Source organism: Stegostoma tigrinum, chromosome 3 (genome assembly GCF_030684315.1).
Source record: "Stegostoma tigrinum isolate sSteTig4 chromosome 3, sSteTig4.hap1, whole genome shotgun sequence".
Taxonomy (NCBI): Eukaryota; Metazoa; Chordata; class Chondrichthyes; order Orectolobiformes; family Stegostomatidae; genus Stegostoma; species Stegostoma tigrinum.
Genome location: NC_081356.1, coordinates 110,465,893 through 110,485,707, shown reverse-complemented (window position 1 = coordinate 110,485,707; position 19,815 = coordinate 110,465,893).

The following is a 19,815-nucleotide window of genomic DNA, read 5'->3' as shown; positions in this document are numbered from 1 at the left end:
TGCTCCTTTCTTTCACATAGCAAGTGGTTAGGATATAGAATACACTGCTTGGAAATATGGTGGGGGCAGGTTCAACTGATTCAAGAGGGAATTGGATGGTTATTTGGATAGTAATAGTGTGCGGGGATATGGGGGAAAGGCAGGAGGTTGGCACGAGGAAATAGAACCATTGTAAGCACAATGGGCCAAATGGCCTCCTTCTAAGTCATAACAATTCTGTGATTCTGTCACTCCACAGCAAGCAGAAGGAAACAATGTTTGGCAGCTGCCAGACTCGCACTGAACTGTAAGTATTTTTTTAGAATCACTTATGAGATTGAGGCTTCGCTGCTGGACTAGCATTTACTGCCCAGCCCTAGTTGTCCCTTGAGAAGGTTATTATGAGCTGCTTTCTTGAACTTCTGCAAGACACTTGTTGGTTGATGCAATTGGCTGCATTGTTGCTTTGTGATGCAGAGCAATACCAAGTGGGAGTGCAGTGGCTGAAGTTGCCATGGACTCACCTTCTCAACCTCACTCCTCACTTTACGTGTGGCGATCTGCAGATCAAACCATCATCTCTCCCTCATAAGAAAGCAGCCCTGTGATCTGGTAGGAACATGGAATGCACCCACAAGAGTGTTAGGGATGGAGTTCCACAAGTTTGACCTAGCGACAATGAAAGAACAGGAATATATTACCACATCAGGATGGTGAGTGGATTCGGGGCAAAAATGATAGTGTTCTCATGTATCTGCTGCCCTTGAAAATAACAAGCAACAAACATTCATTATCAAATAAAAACTGGTCATCATTTTAGATTTATGCCTCTAATTGTAGTTTCAGGTTTGATTTTAAATACTGTGGGCTTACCTTATGCCATTTCTTCTTCAGACTTTTTAGTCAGGGTTTCCTCTCAGCAGAATTTTTTCTGATGAGAGATTGAGTTTCCCTAATTCTTCAACATAGTTCATCTGATTTCATAGGTCATAGAATCCCTACAGTGTGGAAACAGGCCCATTGGCCTAACAAATCCACACTGATCCTCAGAGCATCCCACCCAGACCCATCCCCCTATAACCCACCTAACTTACACATCCCTGAACAGTACGGGCAATTTAGCACAGCCAATCTACCTAACCTACACATCTTTGGACTGTGGGAGGAAACGGGAGCACCTGGAGGAAACCCACGCTGACACAGGGAGAATGTGCAAACTCCACACAGACAGTCGCCTGAGGCTGGAATTGAACCCAGGAATTGAATCACTCCTACCTGTGAAGAGTTTCCACCCTGTTACTGTTGACACCAGTTTTTCTAAGGCTCCTGATCGCACCACCACTTCATGTTCGGTGGTGCTGTCATCAGTGAATTCCCACCGTGAGCATCCTGGGGCTGACCATTGACCAGAAAGTCAACTGGACTCACCGTATAAATATAAATGCTACAAGAGCAGGTCAGAAGTGAGGATAATGTGATGAGTAACTCACCTCCCTACTCCCCAAGGCCTTCCCACCATCGGCAAGGCACAAGTCAGGAGTGTGATGGAATACTCCCCACTTGCCTGGATGAGTGCATCTCCAACAAAATTCAAGACACTTGATACCATCCAGACAAAGCAGACTGCTTGATTAGCACCACATCCACAAACATCCACTAGCTCCATCATTGATGGCAGTAGCAGTAGTGTGTACTGTGTACAAGATGCAGTGCAGAAATTCATCAAAGTTGGCACTTTCTAAATCCACAACTGCTTCAATCTAGAAGAGCAAGGGCAGCAGATACATGGGAACACCACCAACTACAAGTTCTCATCCAAGCCACTCGCCATCCTGTGTTGGAAATATTTACCATTCCTTCACTGTCACTGGATCAAAGTCTTGGAATATCCTCCTTACGTCATTATGTGCCTATCTCCAGCACATGGACTGCAGTAGTTCAGGAAGGCAGCTCATCACCACCTTCTTAAGGACAACTAGGGATAGGCAAAAATAGCTGGCCAGCCAGTGACACTCACATCTCACAAATGAATTTTAAAAAAAGTCAAAAGTAGGACGTGAATGTGAGTGCCCTTGACATTAAGGCAAAGTTTGACTGAGTGTGGCATCAAGAAACCCTAGCAAAACTGCAATCAACAGTGCCAGGGTGAAAACACTTCAGTGGTTGGAGTAATATCTAACGCAAAGGAAGATAGTTGTTAGAGATGAACCATCTCAGCTCCAGGGCATCTCTGCAAGAGTTCCTCAGACAAGTATCCTATGCCCAACTGTCTTCAACTGCTTCATCAATTACCTTCCTTCAATCTTAAAGATAGAACTGGGGATGTTTGCCAATGATTGCACAACGTTCAGCACCATTGGTGATTCCTCAGATATTGAACATGTCTGTGTCCAAATGTAGCAAGGCATAAACAATGGTCAAGCTAGGGCTGACAAGTAGCAAGTAATATTCACACCAAACAAGTGGCAGACAATGACCAACTCAAAAAGAGCAAATTCAACAATTATCTTTGACATTCAATGGCATTGATAGAGCTGAATGCCCCACTATTGGCATCCTGAGGCTTACCAATGACGAGAAACTGAGCTGGACCAGTCATATAAATACAGTGGCATCAGAGTAGAGGCTGGGAATTTTGTGGTGACTAAATCAACTCTTGACTTCTCAAAGCTTGTTAACCATCTACAAGGCACAAGTCAGGAGTGTGATGGAATATTCTACACTTATCTGGGTGAGTGCATTTCCGACTCATGGAGCTTGACACCATACAGGGTAAAGCAGCCCGCTTGATTGGCATCCGATTTAACATCTTCGACATTTGTTATCTCAAGCATTGAGTTATCGTGGCTGCAATGTGTATCATCTACAAGATGCAATGCCGCAACACACCAAGGCTACTTAGACAGCACCTTGTAATTCACAACAACCACCATGTAAAAGGACAAACACAGCAGAGACATGGGAACTCCACCAATTGCATGTTCCTCTCCGAACGACTCAACATCCTGACTTGGAAATTTATTGTCGTTCCTTCAATGTCACTGGGTCAAAATCCTGGGACACCCTTAATGTTATTGTGGGTGTTCTTCCTTTAAATGGACTGCAGCAGTTCAAGCAGACAGCTCACCATCACCTCAAGGGATATCAATTATGGGCAATTAAAGCTGGCTAAGTGTTCTAATTGTGAAGTGTATGAAATAGTTGTAACCACGAAATTGCTGCTTAACCCATTCCATAATGGGTTGGATGATCCATGCCTCCCATGTTTTGCCCATTCTCATATCACTTCTCCCCAGCCATCCCATCCCTGTCACGCTATCTCCAACCTACACCACCTGCCCTCACATGCCAGCAGCATTTTGCTCCTACCATCACTGAGTCAGTGCTGATGTATTATCTTAATCTACCTGACCGCATTTTGAATAAAAATCTATCAAATATGGTACAACTTCATTTTATATCAAAGAATAGCTTTTGAATATTAAGTCGCATCAAATAATTAGTTTGTTCATTGTGTCACAGTTAACCAATCCAATGATTTTATCTACATGTATCTTGCCAATGCCCAGCTCTCCTATAAAACTTTGGTTAGACCGCACTTGGAATACTGCGTCCAGTTCTGGTCGCCCTATTATAGGAAAGATGTGGATGCTTTGGAGAGGGTTCAGAGGAGGTTTACCAGGATGCTGCCTGGACTGGAGGGCTTATCTTATGAAGAGAGGTTGTCTGAGCTCGGACTCTTTTCATTGGAGAAGAGGAGGAGGAGAGGGGACCTCATTGAGGTATACAAGATAATGAGAGGCATAGATAGAGTTGATAGCCAGAGACTATTTCCCAGGGTAGAAAAGGCTAACACGAGGGGTCATAGTTTTAAGCTGGTTGGAGGAAAGTATAGAGGGGATGTCAGAGGCGGGTTGTTTACACAGAGAGTTGTGAGAGCATGGAATGCGTTGCCAGCAGCAGTTGTGGAAGCAAGGTCATTGGGGACATTTAAGAGACTGCTGGACATGCATATGGTCACAGAAATTTGAGGGTGCATACATGAGGATCAATGGTCGGCACAACATCGTGGGCTGAACTGCCTGTTCTGTGCTGTACTGTTCTATGTTCTATGTTCTATGTTCCTCTGCCCCATTACCATTGCATGTCATTTCATCCATCTCAAGCCATTGAATCTACATATTCTTTCCATTCCTCCCTCCCATAGCATTCCCCTGCAGGTTGATTAACTTTTTATTGGGCTATGCTTACTTCTGCTGTTTTAGTTCTCCTTGAGCTCCATTTCCGACCTTCCTCCGACAACCGACAACTGTTCAGTTGCATGTGGTCTATGTGCTCCAGTCCTTTGCACACCACCCGTGAGCCAGGTTCTACCCTTCAACTAAACCCATCAACAGATACAAACCTTAAACTGACCAATAAAACAGTCTGAACAGACCAAAATACAGAGTATAATTATTGAAATAACTAACAGCACTGGGCTATACTCTCAAGGCATTTTGTGTAAATTAGTGCAACACATTTGTTCACAGCAGACATGTTAAAATCTGGAGTAGCAGGATAAAGATGAAGCAAAATAATACAATAATTCCCAAATTACTGGTGTAACTACTGTGATTTCCATCATGTTGAGATTGTCGACTTGACAAAATGTTCTGAGTTGGCGGGCTGCGCAATTTTTTTGTTGTTGATTAGAAGCAGTTTCTTTCAGAGTTTAGTTACAGATGCCCTCGGGTATTCAAGCTGCTGTGGAAAATGCATTGATTTTTTGTGGTGATTTTCCAACCACATCAGAAACTCTAATGGTGAGTAGGTAGGGCTCATGTGTGCTAATAGCACACTTTACAATCTTTTGAACTGTTCCATAAGCCCATGTAAATATAACATGGAGAATTAAGGTTGTCACAGGTGCCATTTTTTTATGAGGGGAAGCAATGGAGTAATTTGCATAACTCAAGTGGTTTACTCTCAGAAGTTACCAGATTGATGGGCAACCTTTAGTGTAAATTCTGATTGAATAACTTGTTTTACCATCGGTTGTAAAACTGTTCCGATAAAGAAAGTTTTATGTGATCGTTGTGGACAATTCTAAGGAGATTGTCTGACCAGACTTCTTTGCTCTTTAATACCACTGGAAAAAAACCTCCCTTTGATTGATAATTTTGAGTTACCACTTAGAAATGAAACATTGCCAGTTGGAGTCAATATTCTGCAGTTCATTTAGTCAAAGAAAAATAATGAGCATTTCTGGAAGTTTTCCTAATGCTTGGAGGAATTAAGGTTTGACTTGGCAATGAGATATGAGCATTTGGCAGCGTAAAGCAAAAAGATTACTGACTGTCCCTCAGAGTATATCAATAAACATGGAGAATAAAGTGGTCACTGAGCAAATTTTGGGCAAGATTTAAGATTAGTGAAGTTTGTTTTTATTAAAAACAAAATTAATTTGAATGCTCGTGAGCAGCATCTTATTCTTTGGTATACATTTCCTCAAGTTGTCTAACATCAGCAAAGCTTTAGCATGATAAAATTTAACATCATAAAAACCGAGACCATTCCAGAGGCAGTCTTTAAGCAATTGTTCTGGGAGTCCAAGGAAATTGTTATGTGTGCCTGTGTGTTAGTATGAACTAGATATTGACCAAGCGCTACTTTCTGAAGCAGGAACATAAAATATTGAAACTGAGATAACAAAGTATAGAGCTGGATGAACACAGCAGGTCAAGCAGCATCTTAGGAGCACAAAAGCTGACGTTTTGGGCCTAGGCCCTTCTGATGAAAGGCCTAGGCCCAAAACGTCAGCTTTTCTGCTCCTCAGATGCCGCTTGGCCTGCTGTGTTCATCCAGCTCCACACTTTGTTATCTCGGATTCTCCAGTATCTGCAGTTCCCTTTATCTCTGATACAATATTGAAACTGCACAGGACATTAGTCCACTTTTGAAAGTGAAAGATGGATTATTGCATGTGAGATCTCAGCTGGACCACATTCCAGCAGTTTCTGTCTACCTTTCAGTAAGGAGGAGTGATCAGGGTTGGGAGATAAACTAATTTTAGTCAGAGGCCGAAGACAGACAAAAATGAAGCGTGGGCTGGGTGAAGTGTGAAAGAGAGTTGCTGTTACTCTGGCCCTCTTTGCCTTTACTGCTAAACAATTTTAACCTCCTCCCAATATTCTCAGCATTCATGGTTTTATTCATTCCTATATGGTTTATTTTCTTATTTTCAACTTGTTGTACATCTGCAAAGATATTGCTCATTTGACTATGTCAGTGATTACAATGAGTCCACTTATTACCTAATGCTCTTCTCAATTGAAAGAGAAGTTTTGTTTTAGCATTTCAGATTCTGGGAAGTAAGCACTCAGTTGTATTGTGAACTGCATTTTTAATTTTGCTGAAATTTGCTCCTTGTAAATGTTGTCTTTTGTGTTGCTGACTCACCTGGGCAGGAAGGTGTCATTAGCAGACAGCCTTTCAGCTCTTCAGCAGTTCTTTAAAACTTTCTATAAAATTTATGACTCATGTACACATTATCAAGCAAAATATTGAATGATTTACTTACTGCAATTTACGCGTATCAGTATAGCTTTAAACTGCTTCAGTGTTTGTACTTTTTGCTGCAGAATTTTACAGAATGCCGTAGAATTTTACAGAACAAAGATCGGACCAAACTTTGGATTGCTGAAGGATTTTTTGTACCTTTGCCGGAGCACATATTGGAAATCTTCCCCTTCTTCTGCAGAAATATTTCACTTCCTTACAGAAAGACAGGGAGTTGGGGGCTGGTTCAAGCATTTTTATATGCCTTTGGTTGGTGTCAAGTCAATGAATGTATTTGTGTTAAATTCTGAGTTTATGTGCGTGGCTTCAGTCACAGCATTATGAATGCAAGGTTTTATAAGACGACAATCTTTTAGTTTGACTCTTTAACTTAAGGTAAACTGGAGTATGTAAGAAAATCATATGATTTTCTACACATTCTGTCTAATAATAAACCTATATGCCTTTGTGACTATGGAGACTGGGGGTCCAGGTTTAGATTTACGAAGGCAAAAGAAGTAGAAGGTTTACATTTGTAAACAAGGGCAGGAACAGCTTGCTTGGCTGTGAATGGACTTTACTTCAGCTTTTTTTAAACAGTAAGAGAGACACAGAGAGAGAGAGAGAGAGAGAGAGAGAGCGATCTTATGGAGAGAAAAGCTGGGGACAGAAAAGTGTGTGGGTCCTCTGTGAGCTATTATGCAGAATTTGAGGGGGAGGTGGTCTCTGGTTATGGAGTCATAGAATCATACAGCATGGAAACAGACTCTTTGGTCCTACTTGTCCATGCTGACCAGATATCCTAACTTAATCTAGTCCCATTTACCAGCCTCTATCCCTTTAAATCCATCCACTCATGTCTCATCCAGATGCTTTATAAATGTTGTAATTGTATCAGCCTTTACCATTTCCTCTGGCAGTTCATTCCATCTAGGCACCACCCTCTGCATGATAAAGTTATCCCTTAGGTCCTTTTTAAATCTTTCCCCTCTTATCTTAAACCTGTGGCCTTTAGTTCTGTATGTCACTAGCCTGGGAAAAAAGATGATGTCTATTCACCTTATCCGTTCCCTTCACGATTTTATGAACCTCTATAAGCTCGCTTCTCGGCCTCTGGCATTCCAGGAAAAATAGCCCCAGCCTCTCCCAATAGCTCAAACCCTCCAACCCTGGCAACATCCTTGTAAATCAAAGTCACAGATTGCTAACTAAGGAATCTGGAAGATCTGACTTGGTGTTGCCAAGAGGAGAAATCATTAAAGTGAAAGTCAGTTCAGAAGTTCTCAGGAGATTGCGGAAGAGGATCTTTGAAAGTCATGGAACTTTGTGACTCAGTGAAACAGGGAGACATGAAACCATTGACTCTGGATTATCTCTCAAACATACCAAAATTCTGTGGCAATAAACATTAAACAATATACAGTATAATACAGCACAGGAATAGACCCTTCAGTCCAACAAGTCTGTGCCAATTCCTAATTCTTACTTAGACCCATTACTTTTTACCCATGCATGGCATCTATTCCTCTGTTCACCAAACTTTCATGTGTCTATAAACATTGCTAACATGTCTGCTTCCACCATCTCCATAGGATGTGTGTTCCACGCACCAACCACCCTCTGTATGAAAAAGTTATCCTGCAATTCTTCCCTAAATTTTCTCCTTCTCACTCTGAACCTGTGCCTTCCTGTAGTTGACCTTTCCAGCCTAGAAAGAAGCCTCTAGAGGAAGAGGCATGTAGTTATTGAGCTCTATAGAGATTGTATCAAATACCACATGAGATATCCTGCAGACTGTTCTAGATACCTTACTCTGCTTAATTTCTCTGACTATGTGATTCATTGTATTGTAGCATGACGTTTACACTTGGCTTGGACCCTAGTTGGGAGGGTAACCCAGCAAACTATTGTTCTTCGACAGTGCATTTGGTTGGTCACGCACTTAGGAGAGCAAAGTGCAGAGCTTGAGAGTGGAAGTGCCGAGTCTCTCACAATGCGATCTGTGCACGACAATGATGAATGTTGGTGCATTATCAGAAAGAGCTCATTTTTTTTTTACGAGATTCCTATAGCATTCATTTTGAGAGTCCCATGTTGGGTTTACAGAGATTAGAGTGTAAGGTATACTCATATACAGTGATGTTTGATAACTATCGTATTTTCATTAAGACAAGTTCTTCACACTTTTGTTGCTATGTTAATGAGAGGCAACAATTCAGATGCAGACTTACAGCTACATTTTGCAGTGTAAACACCAATTATTGTTATGGCTTGAGCTTTCTTCTGTGAATTTTAATTTGTATTTATGTCTAAACAGCAGTTGCTACCAAGGGCTTGAATATATGATACATTGAAACTCATGTTGTTATGAACTGATATGTCCTGTTTAGCATGCTCAAGTTTAACAATTAGCTCTAACCTTTGGATTCTCATACTGTTACATACATGGCACATCTTCTATACCACCAAAGAAGCTGGAAAATGCCAACACTCACTCCCAAATGTAGAAAGTAAAGATTGATGAGATCATCGTAAATGATATGAAGGTAAATACATTGATTTTCCAGGGTGCCTGGGTATTCAGGTGCATCGATCTTTAAAATGTCACAAACAGGTGCGGAAATATCTAGAAAGCTAAGAAAATGGTACCCTTTATATCGAGAGGACTGGAGTATAAGGATGCAGAAGTCATGCTGCAGTTATGCAAAGCCCTGGTTAGATCCCATGGGAATGCTGTGAACAGATTTGGGCACCACACCTTCGGAACGCTACATTGGCCTTGAAATGAGTACAACATTGGTTTACAAGAAAAATAAATAACAAAGGGTGGAGCTGGATGAACACAGCAGGCCAAGCAGCATCTCAGGAGCACAAAAGCTGATGTTTCGGGCCTAGACCCTTCATCAGAAAAGGGGGGTGGGGAGAGGGAACTGGAATAAATAGGGAGAGAGGGGGAGGCGGACCGAAGACGGAGAGAAAACAAGATAGGTAGAGAGGAGAGTATAGGTGATGAGGTAGGGAGGGGATAGGCCAGTCCAGGGAAGACGGACAGGTCAAGGAGGCGGGATGAGGTTAGTAGGTAGGAGATGGAGGTGTGGCTTGGGGTGGGAGGAAGGGATGGGTGAGAGGAAGAACAGGTTAGGGAGGCAGAGACAGGATGGACTGGTTTTGTGATGCAGTGGGGGGAGGGGATGAACTGGGCTGGTTTTGGGATGCAGTAGGGGAGGGGGAGATTTTGTAGCTTGTGAAGTCCACATTGATACCATTGGGCTGCAGGGCTCCCAAGCGGAATATCAGTTGCTGTTCCTGCAACCTTTGGGTGGCATCAATGTTGCACTGCAGGATGCCCCTGATGGACATGTCGTCTAAGGAATGGGAGGGGGACTTAAAATGGTTCGTGACTGGGAGGTGCAGTTGCTTATTGCGAACCGAGTGGAGGTGTTATGCAAAGCAGTCCCCAAGCCTCCGCTTGGTTTCCCCAATGTAGAGGAAACCACACCAGTTACAGTGGATACTGTATTCTACATTGGCAGATGTGCACATGAACATCTGCTTAATATGGAAAGTCATCTTGGGGCCTGGGATGGGGGTGAGGGAGGAGATGTGGGGGCAAGTGTAGCACTTCCTGCGGTTGCAGGGGAAGGTGCCGGGTGTGGTGGGGTTGGAGGGGAGTGTGGAGCGGACAAGGGAGTCACAGAGAGAGTGGTCTCTCCAAAAGGCAGATGAGGGTGGGGATGGAAAATTATCTTTAGTGGTGGGGTCGGATTGTAGATGGTGGAAGTGTCGGAGGATGATGTGTTGTATCTGGAGGTTGGTGGGGTGGTATGTGAGGACGAGGGGGATTCTCTTGGGACGGTTATTGCGGGGGCGGGGTGTGAGGGATGTGTTGCGGTGAAATGCGGGAGACGCGGTCAAGGGCGTTCTCGATCACTGCGGGGGGGAAGTTGCGGTCCTTGAAGAACGTGGATATCTGGAACGTGCGGGAGTGGAATGCCTCATCCTGGGAGCAGATGCGGCGGAGGTGAAGGAATGGGGAATAGGGGATGGAATTTTTGCAGAGGGATGGGTGGGAGGAGGTGTATCCTAGGTAGCTGTGGGAGTCGGTGGGCTTGAAGTGGACATCAGTTTCTAGCTGGTTGCCTGAGATGGAGACAGAGAGGTCCAGGAAGGTGAGGGATGTATTGGAGATGGTCCAGGTGAACTTGAGGTTGGGTGGAAGGTGTTGGTGAAGTGGATGAACTGTTCGAGCTCCTCTTGGGAGCAAGAGGCCACGCTGATACAGTCATCAATGTAACGGAGGAAGAGGTGGGGTTTGGGGTTGGTGTAGGTGGGGAAGAGGGACTGCTCCACGTAACCTACAAAGAGGCAGGCATAGCTTGGGCCCATGTGGGTACCCATGGCCACACCCTTTGTCTGTAGGAAGTGGGAGGTATCGAAAGAGAAGTTGTTGAGGGTGGGGACGACTTCGGCTAGGCGGATGAGGGTGTCGGTAGAGGGGGACTGGTGGTTAAGGTTCTGGATCTTACAAATCTTCTCAAAACTCGCTGCTGGTGGTTAAATTGTGAGGAGTGATTACATAAATTAGGATGTTTTCTCTATCATTTAGAAGGTTAAATGATGGTCTGATTAAAGTCTTGAAGATATTAACAGAAAAAGACAGGGTAGATAAATGTAAATTGTTTCCATTGTTTACGGATCCTAGGAATAGGGGGCTTAGACTGAGAATTAGGAGTAGACTTCTTAGAAGAGGTGTTAGGAGGCAATTCTACACATGAAGGGCAGCAGAAGTTTGAAAGTCTTTTCCAGAGATAGCATTGAATGCTAGATCAGTTCTTAATTCTAAATCTGCGAGCGATACATTTTTGTTAGGCAAATATATTAAGCGTTATGGAATTAGGCCACAGATCAGTCATGATCTCGTTGAATAATGGACAGGCTTGTGAGGCTGAATGGCCTACTCCTGTTCCCATGTTGCTATGTTCAGTTTATGAAAAGAATAACGTACATGAGCTAAGAACTTATGGTTGCAATTTACTAACCAAACTTGTGCAATTTAATTAATTCTGAAATTCCACCTAAGGTGTGAACTGTGATCCCTGAACAACCTAATAATTTATTGCCACCTGTTAATTATTGGAAAATCCAACCCCCTCCATATGGTTGGAATGAAATCAGTGTATGTCCTTCAAAGAACCTCAGAGTGATTAATTGGCACTCTGAACAACAAACTAGTCAGGGTTTTCCGCAACTGCATTTGCCAGCCTGTGGTTTTCTGCCCACTGCTTTAATGGGCAGAAAATTATGACCTGGCACTCACAGTGGAAAACCCTGGTCACCAACTGCAGTAGGCATTCCAGTTTTCCAAAGAACTGCTTGGATTCCTTTTCGAGAGTAGCCCAACATTAAAATATTTAAACGATACTAGCAGGATTTAGAGTGAGGAAGCGATTGGTAGCAATCAATATGCATTGAGATAGATGTCTTTCTGGTCAAATGTAGTCTAGGCCAGCAAGTAACAACATGTTGTACCAGCAATCACATTGATTAGTGTAAGTGCAGGGCTTTGTAAATTAAGATTGCTGGTTTGTTGATCACGAAACCTTGGCCTATACTGCCTTCTTTGAATTTTTAAAGTCAAACATTGGCAGTGTTTTATCACATGGTGTATTTTTCTTCTTCAGGACAGTTGAGGTTATTTTTACTTTTATTTGATTTGGAATGATGTGATTTTCATGTTTGTTATTAGGGACTATGCTGGATGATGATTTGCTATTCATGCAACTGGGTGTATGTTTCTTGACTTTTCTGAGGTGATGTCAGTGGATGGATTTATGATATCAGTGTAGCCTGCCGTGCTGAGACGGAGAGCGTCAAGTGGTGGTGCTTGTGGTAACTGGTTTTAACCCAGGTCATCTTAGATATGAGTAACACTTTAGAACCTGAGAATGGAATTAACTGTTTATTATCATTCTTCGCTGTTATAATTCCTTTAAGTTCATTCATGTGGGATGCAAGCATTGATGGCAAGGCCAACATTTACTGCCTATACCAAAGTGCCCTTGAGCAGGTGCTCGTTCTTGAATCAAATCAAGCAGGTACACCCACAGTGCTGTTAGGAAGGGAGATCGATCCAGCGGCAGGCAAAGAATAGTGATACAAAACCAAATCAAGATAGTGTGTGGTATGGAGGGGAACTTGCAGATGATAGCAGCCCCATGCGCCTGCTGCCCTTCCCCTTTGAGATGGTGAAGGCTGTGGGTTGGGAAGGTGTTCTTGAAGGTGCCTTTGTGAATTACTGCAATGAAACTTGGAGACAGTACACACTGCTGCCACTGTGCATCAGAGGGCATGAATGTCTAAGGAGGTAGATATGGTACCAAGCAGATGTGTTGATGCTACTCTTGAAAGACCCTCTGGTACATGAAATTCCCTATAGTAGTACAATATAATTCAGTTGCTGCTGTTGGCTCACAGTGCATCATGAGCGTACAGTTTAACTGCAAGGTGTGTTCAGACTGTCCCATTTCACATGATGTCAGTATGATGCAACACAATGAATGGGCTCCTCAATACCATAATTACAATTGTCATTTTTAAAATTGATTTGTAACAAATGATAAATTACCAAAAATGTTACATTTTTAGAGGGCTTTTCAGGCCTTTCCTGCAATTTGGAAATGTGAAAGTGCTTGAATTAAACGTGTTTGCAGTGTAATAGCTGCTGTATTGTAGGCAAATGTAGCAGTGAATGTATGGATAATTCTGACAAGAAGAAAAATTATCAGGTTAATTGTCTCTGATGAAGGGTCTAGGCCCGAAACGTCAGCTTTTATGCTCCTGAGATGCTGCTTGGCCTGCTGTGTTCATCCAGCTCCACACTTTGTTATCTTGGATTCTCCAGCATCTGCAGTTCCCATTATCTCTGAGGTTAATTGTCTTATCTAGGGCATGAATGTTGATCAGGTCTCAAGGAAAAAATCTTCTGCTTTTCCTTGAACAATTGCTTGGAATGTTTAACAATTACTTGAAAGGACAGATGAATCCACCAAAAATATCTCATCTAAAAATTAGCGCTTCTGACAGTAAAACAGTTCCTCAGTACTCCACTTTCAAGCTATGACTTCCTGACTCTTAAGATAAATTGGTACACTTTTGTGATCCAAGGAGAAGTAATTAATATCCGTGGTGGATGTGGTAGAAGGCAGTGGAAATTGATGATATCTTAGAAATGACAACAATTCCCTCATTGTCAATGCAGCTCCAATTTTTCATTACTGCTAACTCAGAGATGAGATCGAACGATTGGTTACTCACTTGTCTGCATTTTCAATGTATTTAAACTTACAAGCTCCAGGAAGTAGCTCTTTTAGCCACCATTCCTTGGTTTCATTAAAAATTTGGATACAAATTTGGATATAAAATTTTGGTCAGAATAGTGGGCATGTTCCAAGCAGGACACCATCAGGCCGCTTGAAAGACAGGCATTGTTGGTGGCTGCTGAGGAACAGAGAGAATTTGAAACATTGGAAAATTTGAATGTACATGAATTGAACCCATTGTGCATAGGAAGAAGGGATAGAAGGAATGAGTAAGAAAATACTTGATAAGTTCCAACCACAATCATCATCTTATTTAATATACATAAAATTACTGTGCATCTTGTGTTCATTCTTAGGCTGTGGCACTAGGCCATCTGCTGATGTTGGCCATCCCTAGTTGGTGGTGGTAGACCTTGTCTGTGAACTGTCTTGCGTTGATGATAATCCAACGTACAGGGATTTCCAGGAGTTTAACTGAAAAACAGGAAAGAAATTAAACTACTAGTAAAGTTCACATTAATACATAGTTCTGGAACTTCTCTGTGCTTGTTTATAGGGTTAGGAAATGTTGTTTCAACATATACAGCCAACTCACCACACTAAATTAAACTCAAACTGCAGTACAATAACAATCTGTGGATCTAACAAAAAGTCTGCATTACTACAGTCTACATCTTAGTTGCCCCTGAAGCTGGTGATGGGCACTGTTTTTGAGAAGTGTGCAACCTTGAGCAGCTTGCTCAGCCTCTTTGGAGTCATATACAGCCAATCAGTCCTGGGTGCCACTCAATTAGAGGGATGTGCTCAAGTTAGAACAAGTGAAGAGGGGATTTTCGAGAATGATTCCAGGGATGAGAAACTTCAGTTATGAGGACAACTAGGAAAGGTTTGAGACAGTTCTCCTTGAAGAGAAGAAGGGGATCCAATAGGAGTTTTCAAAATCATGAATGAACTGGCTAGAATAGACAAGAAGAAACGGTTTGCACTAATAAAATAACCACTAACAAGATGATACAGATTTGAACTGATTTTTAAAATAAACAAATGCAAGAGGGGAAAAAGAAACATTTGCACACAATGAGTAGTTCGAGTCTGGAATCCACCGTCTGGAAGTGGAGTGAAGGTACGTTCAAATGCGTTCAAGAGGGCATTGGATGATTAATTAAAAAGAAGCAATATCAGAGGTAGGGGAAAATGGCAGGAGAATAGTACTGAATCATAGAACCAGAGTAGATACAAGTGAAATGGCCTTTTTCTTCAGCTAAACATTTCTATAATTCTGTTAGGTAAAGATGGCCAGTTTATTTTCCCAAGAGGACACTACTGAGTGAGAACTGCTGGTGCTGGAATCAGAAATAACAAAGTGTGGAGCTGGAGGAACACAGCAGGCCAGGCAGCATCAGAGGAGCAGGAAAGCTGACACGACCGAAATATCAGCTTTCCTGCTCCTCTGATGCCTGCTGTGTTCCTCCAGCTCCACACTTGGTTATCTATTGAGTAAAGCAGTTGGGTTCTTACAAGAATCAACAACTTTGTGGCTATCATCACTTCATTGAAAGACTGAACTGAAATTCTCCAACCACCACGTTGGGATTTTTATCTCATGTTCTTCCCGACCATCTGAACAGGCCCCTAGATTGTGGGTCTCCTTGGATAACCGTTACTTTACCCTATCTCTAAAACTTTCAGAAGTATAGATTTGTCTGTTCTTTTGACTGCACTTTTATTTGAGAGCCAGATTAGGAAATCGACAATTTCAGATAACAATCGCCCTGTTACAAGAGCTGTCTCAATTCTTCCCCTTGGTTTCCACAGACTGGTCACATGTTCATCTCAAGTGAAGTGGCAGTCACAGTAAGACTATAAGCCTGTAGGGAAAGGCCCCTGTTTCACTCTGGTAGTGCCCCTAACTCTGAGCCTGCAAGCTTGCGTTTAAGTACCACCTGTTTCAGTGGTGTGATTTAGAATCTGACCCAGTTAAAATAGTAATTAAAATAAATGTCTTGGAGAATTGTTTCACTCTTTATTTCTCGCAGGGCCGACACGGTTCTTTTGGATGACTTCCCGTTCAATTTCTTGAGAGCTCTAATCATCCAATGGAGCTTAAGCCTCCCAGTTCCGAGGCTAATTTCGCCTATTTTTAGCCGCTTTGATTCAAAGTCCCTTTCAGACCTTTGCAACAGTTCAGAGTTTCTGCGCTGTTCACTAAATGGGCTCGGGTTTGGTTGCCAGGCCGATGAGATAGAAGGCAACTCCCCCCCCCCCCCCACCCCGTCGGAGCGGAAAGGTCAGCAATTGCGAAATTATCCGAATAGTTCCCACATGTTCAAACAACTTGCGCAACCCAGGTCCTAAATGTAACTGTTCGGAAAGAAACCGAAGACGGGCGCCGGCCATTACAGGAAGCCAAAGAGGAGAAATAAATGTTCCTGCTGCTGACTGGAACATGTAATGGTAAATTTCGCTGGGGAAGGGAACATACAGAAACTGAGTCCGGCTGCCTCAGACTGTGGCATTTGGGAAAAGGACAGTTCCCGCCTGTGCCCCCTTCACACTGTTCTGTGGTTGTACCCCCACTCCCTTGCCACGGCAGGCAATTCTCTGTCAGGGGGAGTGTTCCTTCAGCGAAATCCTCGCTGGTGTTGTTCCTGCTGTGGCTGGCAGGAGGTGTAGTTGAAGCAGAATTACTGAAGGCAGAATGCTGCCTTCTCTCCCTCTCTCTCTCTCTCTCTCTCAACTCCCCATCCCTGACAAATGCACTGCATTCCGGGCGCTACTTTACCTCGCAGTCTGGCTGAGACACACAGAAATAGATTCCAAAGCGCAGTATGCAGTTTCAGGGGACATGCAGTCCTCGGGCTCTGCGTGTCAATTACAGGTCAGTTTCATAACATTCCGGCTCTTGCTGCCAGTGTACTCAGTGTGAGCTGGAAGGGAGATTGTCAGGGAACACGTTGCTGCAATAACATTTATACAGTTTCCAAACGACACACATAAAAAAGAGCCTCGCCCGAGCTGAAAATAATTGGGGATTTTTTAAAATATAAAGTCAAAGATGAAGACTTCGATAACATGAGTGTTCATTCCTTCAATTGAAAGAAAAGCAGTGGGCCCACAGGAGTGCATTATTTCCATGCTGTTCTCTGTTCTTGCCTTCTCATGCTTGCATTCCTTTCCAGTAGGAGGGAGAAAGGAATAAATTGCTCCTGGACTGCCTCCAGTTGTGATTCAAGTGAAAGATAAAGAAATCGTCACTTTTCTTTCTTACCGTCTTTCTTCCCTCGCCCAGTTTAAACTTTGGTGGCTGATGGCACTGATCTCACATCTTTGCGTAAAAAGGTGCAGGAACAAAGGGATCTGAGGATGCTCTGGCACAATGCTTTAAACATGGCAGAACAAGTTAAAAAGGCAAATGGGATCCTGGGCTTTGCGAAGAGCCATAGAATCCCAAGTGTGGAAGCAGGCCATTCGGCCCATTAATGCACACCATGCCTCCGAATAGCATCCCACTATGTCTCACCACCACTCGCCGCCTCGCCTCACCCTATCTCTGCAACCGTCTATTTACCATCTCTAACTCACCTACCCTGAACATCCCTGGACACTATGGGCAATTTAGCATGGCCAATCTACCTAACCTGCACATCTTTGGACTGTGGAAGGAAACTGGAGCCTCCCAGAGAAAACACACAGAGACACAGCAAGAACTGCAAATTCCACACAATCACCCAGGCTGAAATCAAACCTGGGTCTCTGGTGCTGTGAAGCAGCAGTGTCAACCACTGAGCCAATGTGTTGCCTGACAAGACTGCAAATCTCAGGAAGCTTTTTTATATAAAAACACTGTTTTCAGCTGGAGTATTGTGCCGAATTTTGGATACCCCATATTACAAAGTATATCAAGAACTGATGGTGCAGACTGGATGTACTAGAATGGCATGATGCAGGGTTGTAATGAGCTGGAGAGACAGGAAGGACTGGATTTGCCCTGCCACAAACAGAGAAGATTTGCGACAGATTTAACAAAGCTGCTCAAAATCAGGAAAGATTTTAAATAAGAGAGTAAACAAGAGGAAGTTGTATCGACAGGCAAAATGATTAGTGAAGGAGGGATTCAGATTTGAGGTTATTGACACCAGAACTGAAGGAGAAAAGAATTTACAGTGTGAGTTGTTATCATCTGGAGTGTGCTATTTGAAAAGCTGGTTGAAGCAAAGTCAATAAAAACTTTCAAAGGGGAATTCCAGAAGTACTTGAAGGGAGACATTTGCAGTGACATTGGGAAGGAGTAGGGGAATGGGACTAACTGGATAGTACTTTCAAAATGCCAGCACAGACATAATCAGAGGATGGCATGCTTGTCTATTGAATCATATTTGATTCTAAGTGGCAATTTTTCTTGTAGAAACCAATTTAGCAAAGCAGGAGGAGAAGGAGTAAAGTAAGACCTCAGCCTGTGTCCAAGGTTTCCAATGCAACAGAACTGCTCTGGAATCTCTAAGAATGATCGATCACCTGGACACCGAAGTAGGCGGCTCAGAAGGAAAACTTCAGAATTTTAAAAATATTGGCCTGGATCTTGCAAATACTGAAAGGTTTGCTGCTGTTGAAATCCATAACACAACCAAATTCAAATCCTGATCAGAGATAATGGGAACTGTAGATGCTGGAGAATCCAGGATAACAAAGTGCGAAGCTGGATGAACACAGCAGGCCAAGCAGCATCTCAGGAGCACAAAAGCTGACGTTTCGGGCCTAGACCCTTCATCAGAGAGGGGGATGGGGAGAGGGTTCTGAAATAAATAGGGAGAGAGGGGGAGGCGGACCGAAGATGGATCGAGGAGAAGATAGGTGGAGAAGAGAGTGGAGGTGGGGAGGGGATAGGTCAGTCTGGGGAGGACAGGCAGGTCAAGGAGGTGGGATGAGGTTAGTAGGTGGAAAATGGAGGTGCAGCTTGAGGCGGGAGGAGGGGATAGGTGAGAGGAAGAACAGGTTAGGGAGGCGGGGATGAGCTGGGCTGGTTTTGGGATCCTGCCACCGCAGGAAGTGCTACTGTTGCCCCCACACCTCCTCCCTCACCCCCATCTCAGGCCCCAAGATGACTTTCCATATTAAGCAAATGTTCACCTGCACATCTGCCAATGTGGTATACTGTGTCCACTGTACTCGGGGTGGCTTCCTGTACATTGGGGAAACCAAGCGGAGGCTTGGGGACCACTTTGCAGAACACCTCTGCTGGGTTCGCAATAAACAACTGCACCTCCCAGTCGCAAACCATTTTAAGTCCCCCTCCCATTCCTTAGATGACGTGTCCATCATGGGCCTCCTGCAGTGCCACAATGATGCCACCCGAAGGTTGCAGGAACAGCAACTCATATTCTGCTTGGGAACCCTGCAGCCCAATGGTATCAATGTGGACTTCACAAGCTTCAAAATCTCCCCTTCCCTCACTGCATCCCAAAATCAGCCCAGCTCGTCCCTGGCTCCCTAACCTGTTCTTCCTCTCACCTATTCCGTCCTCCCACCTGAGGGCGCACCTCCATTTCCTACCTACTAACGTCATCCCACCTCCTTGACCTGTCCGTCCTCCCTGGACTGACCTATCCCCTCCCCACCTTCCCATCCATACTTTTCTCTCCACCTATCTTCTCCTCTATCCACCTTCGGTCCATCTCCCGCTCTGTCCCTATTTATTTCAGAACCCTGTCCCTATCCCTCTGTCTGATAAAGGGTCTAGGCCCGAAACGTCAGCTTTTGTGCTCTTGAGATGCTGCTTGCCCTGCTGTGTTCATCCAGCTTCGCACTTTGTTATCATATTCAAATCCTGATGTTGTGGTGCATCTGAATGGGCTTCTTTGTCTTTAACCAATCTGCTTAGAGACATTTTGTCAAATGCCTGTGGCAGATAGAGACAAATTGAACCTTCTTGACCTGGACGTAGGGATACTACAACTATGCCATAAGATTATCTTAATGG